The sequence below is a fragment of the Diceros bicornis genome, chromosome 15, assembly GCF_020826845.1.
Source record: "Diceros bicornis minor isolate mBicDic1 chromosome 15, mDicBic1.mat.cur, whole genome shotgun sequence".
NCBI classification, from domain to species: Eukaryota; Metazoa; Chordata; class Mammalia; order Perissodactyla; family Rhinocerotidae; genus Diceros; species Diceros bicornis.
The window spans coordinates 44,777,541-44,782,097 of record NC_080754.1 but is presented as its reverse complement, the minus strand read 5'-3'; the positions used below and the strand labels follow the sequence as shown (position 1 = coordinate 44,782,097).

General features: G+C 44.9%; 1 pseudogene; it reads left to right on the top strand.

The window, feature by feature from the left end:
• The first annotated feature begins 408 nt into the window (after positions 1–408).
• On the top strand, positions 409–3,925 carry LOC131414608 (uncharacterized; annotated as a pseudogene).
• Positions 3,926–4,557: the final 632 nt, after the last annotated feature.

The window sequence follows — 4,557 nt, the reverse complement described above, 5'->3', positions numbered from 1 at the left end:
AAACTCTGTGATAGCCCTTCTCTGTAGGCCAGACCTCACAGTGGAAACTGCAATCACTGAATTGAGAAACCTAAATACAATGGGAGTAATTGGATCCCAGGGTCTTAGGGGCCAAGTGGTGGCACCAACTGCCAAAGGTAAGGTGGGCATGGTTACCATGATGGACAATAGAGTCAAAGCAACAATCAGAATAGTCTGACTCACTCACACCTATGGCATTGGCTAATTGATTGTGGAGTTCCTAGAAAAGAAATGGATAGGAAGTCTACTAAATTCTTACTTGATCTGTATAAGCAGAAAAGTTCTAGGTCAAGTGAACAAGTCTAACTTGAATCATAAAATCAGAGGGTCATGGCCCCTCAATCAATTCCCAGACTTGAGCTGATTAACAGACTCAGAACCCCATGAATGAAGAAGAAGCTGGGTTCCCTTGAGATAAAACCCTGGTACACTAATAAACTTTATACTACTAATCTTTTTTTCAGCCTTACCCAAAGAGACCTATGGCCTTTAACCAAGGTAACTGCATATTGGGGGAAAGTAAACAATCAGAAATTTCAGGGACTTTTGGACACAGGCTCTAAACTGACATTAATTCCAGGAGGCCCAAAACATCACTGTGGTCCACCAGTCAGAGTAGGAGCTTATGGAGGTCGGATGATCAACGGAGTTTTAGCTCAGATCCATCTCATAGAGGGTCCAGCGGATCCGTGAACCCATCTGTGGTTGTTTCTCCTGTTCCAGGGTGCATAATTGGAATAGATATACTGAGTAGCTGGCAGAATCCCCACATTGTTTCCCTGACCTACGGAATAAGAGCTATTATGGTGGGAAAGGCCAAATAGATATCATTAGTACCGTTCCTATTTCGCGAAATAGTAAACCAAAAGCAATACCACATTCCTGGAAGGATTGCAGAGATTAGCGCCACCATCACGGACTTAAAGGATGCAGGGGTGGTGATTCCCACCACGTCTCCATTCAAGTCTCCCAAATGGCCTGTGCAGAAGACAGACACATTTTGGAGAATGACAGTGGATTATCAGAAGTTTAACTATGTGGTGGTGACTCCAATTGCAGCTGCTCTACCAGATGTGGTTTCATTACTGGAGCAAATTAACACATTCCCTGGTACCTGGTATGCAGTTATTGATCTGGTAAATGCATTTTTCTCCATCCCTGTCCATAAGGTCTGTCAAAAGCAGTTTGCTTCCAGCCGGCATTTCCCTTCCACAAGATATCACACTAGTCCGTTACCTTGATGACATTAAGCTGATTGGACCTAGTAAGCAAGAAGTAGCAACTACCCTAGACTTATTGGTAAGATATTTGTATGTCAGAGGGTAGGAAATAAATCTGACAGGCCTTCTACCTCAGTGAAATTTCTGGGGATCCATTGGTGTGGGGCATGTAGAGACATCTCTTCTAAGGTGAAGGATAAGTTGTTGCATCTGGCCTCTCCTACAACCCAAAAAGAGGCACACTGCCTATTGGGCCTCTTTGGATATTGGAGGCAACATATTCCTCCAAATTTGGGTGTGCTACTCCAGCCCATTTACCAAGTGACCTGAAAACCTGCTAGTTTTGAGTGGGGTCCAGAGCAAGAGAAGGCTCTGCAACAGGTCCAGGCTGCTGTGTAAGCTGCTCTACCACTTGGGCCGTATGATCCAGAAGATCCAATGGTGCTTGAAGTGTCAGTGGCAGACAAGGATGCTGTTTGGAGCTTTTGGCATGCCTCTGGAGGTGAATTGGAGTGCAGGCCTTTAGGATTTTGGAGCAAGGCCTTGCCATCTTTCACAGATAATCTCTCCCCTTTTGAGAAACAGCTTTTGGCCTGCTACTGGACCTTAGTAGAGAATGAATAATTTACCATGGGCCACCAAATTACCGTGGGACCTGAGCTGTCCATCATGAAATGGCTATTATTTGACACTCTAAGCTACAAAGTTGGGCACGCACAGCAACACTCCATCATCAAATGGAAGTGGTATATACGCGATCGAGTAAGTTACATGAAAAAAAGTGGTCCAAATGCCCATGGCCCCCACTCCTGCTACACTGCCTTCTATCACTGAGCCTGCACTTATGGTTTCATGGGGAGCTCCCTAAGATGAGCTGATAGAGGAAGAGACTTAGGCCTGGTTTACAGATGGTTCTGCATAATATGCAGGTATCTACTTGTAGGGGAGGAAGACAAATCCTCTACCTTCTGGGTCCTTCTGGCCGGGGTGCAAACTAAATTGACATGAGACAGAACAACAGGAGAAAATCAAACAAAGCTTTATAATATGTATACATGGGAGAGACTCAGGAAAACTGAGCAACTCGCCAAAATGACGGAGGCTCTCATCTTAAATGGTATCTTCAGCTAAAGACAAAGGAGGGTGTTGGGGGTAGTGGTTTGGGACTTCAAAGGGGAGGAAGGCAATTCACATGGAAATGGAAAAGCAAATGTTTGGTAAACATAAATTTGATAAGAATGGGCTTGGTAAGGACCCTCCCATTCTACCAATACCCAGAATTATCTATGGTGATGACCTGTCCTGGGGACAGGGCTTCTATCTACCAAAAATTTATTTTAGGTAGTTAGTGGGGGACGGGGGGTGTCAAAGTTTCTTTCAGAGTCTTTTGTTCTTGAAAATAATCAAAGAGATATATTTTGAGATGGCCAATTCTGATCCCCCAGAACCCGAAAGTGGACAGCTGTAGCACTACAGCCCCTTTCTGGGGCATCCCTAACAGAGAGTGGTGAAGGGAAATCCTCCACATTGGCAGAACATCGAGCAGTGCACCGGGTTGTTCACTTTGCTTGGAAAGAGAAATGGCCTGGCATGTGATCATATATCAATTCATGAAGTGCAGCCAATGGTTTGACTGGATGGTCAGGGACTTGGAAGGCACATGATTAGGATATTGGTGACAAAGAAATTTGGGGAAAAGGTATGTGGATGGACCTCTCTGAATGGGCAAATGACATGAAAATATTTGTGTTCCATGTGAATGCTCATCAAAGAGTAACCTCAGCAGAGGAGGACTTTAGTAATCAAGTGGTAGGATGACCTGTTTTGTGGATACTAGTAAGCCTATTTTGCCAGCCACTCCTGTCATCATCCAATGGGCTCATGGACAAAGTGGCCATGGTGGCAAGGATGGAGGTTAAGCAAGGGCTCGGCAACATGGACTCCCACTCACCAAGGCTGACCTGGCTACTGCCACCACTGAGTGCTCAATCTCCCAGCAGCAGAGAGACCAACACTGATCCCCTGATATGGCACCATTCCCAGGCTGAACAGCCAGCCACCTAGTGGCAGGTTAATTATATTGGATCACTTTCATCATGGAAAGGCCACTGTTTTGTTCTTATTAAATAGACACTTACTCTGGATGTGGATTTGTCTTTGCTGCGTGCAATGCTTCGAAAAGTACCATCCATGGACTTACAGATTGCCTTAGCCACCATAAAGATATTCCACTCAGCATTGCTTCTGATCAAGGAACTCACTTCACAGCAAAGAAAGTGCAGCAATGGACCCATGCTCATTGGATTCACTGTCTTAACATGATCCCCACCATTCTGAAACAGCTGGCTTAATAGAATTGTGGAATGGACTTTTGAAGACTCAGTTACAGTGCCAGCTAGGTGGAAATACCTTGCAGGGCTGGGGCAATGTCCTCCAGAAGGCTGTATTTGCTCTGAATCAGTGTCCAATATATGGCGCTATTTCTCCAACATCCAGGATTCAGGGGTCCAAGAATCAAGGAAATGGGAGTGGCACCACTCACTATTACCCCTAGTGACCCACCAGCAAAAGTTTTCCTTCCTGTTCAAGCAGCACTATGCTCTGCTGACCTAGAGGTCTTAGTACCAGAGGGAAGAATGCTTTCAACAGGAAACACAATAATGATTCCTTTGAACTGGCGTTAAGACTACCACCTCAGCACTTGGGGTTCCACATGCCTCTGAATCAACAGGCAAAGCGACATGCCTTGGTTTAATGCAGAGTAAGGGATTCAAAGAAGGGAGGCAAAAACAAGGGAATTCAAAGGCAAGGAAGGGATTCAAAGGCAAAGAAAGGAGTTAACATGTCGGCTTTGGTGATTGATTCTGACTACCAAGGGGAAATTGATTACTACTGCACAATGGAGGTAAGGAAGAATGTGTCTGGAATACAGGAGATCCTTTAGGGCATCTCTTAATATTACCGTGTACTGTGATGAAGGTCATTGGAAAACTACAATAACCCAGTCCAGGCAGGACTCTGGCCCAAACGACATTAACCCAGTCCAATGGCCCAGACCCTTCAGGAATAAAGGTTTGGGTCACCCCACCAGGTAAAGAACCATGACCAGCTAAGGTGCTTGGTGAAGGCAAAGGGAATACAGGATGGGTAGTAGAAGAAGGTAGTTATAAATACCAGCTATGACCACGCGACTAGTTACAGAAGGGAGAACTATACTTGTTATGAATATGTCCTCCTTATTTTACCACGAATACATTTGTGTGTGGTGTGTGTATGTATATATATTTTCTTTCCTCTCTATCCCCTTATCATGTAA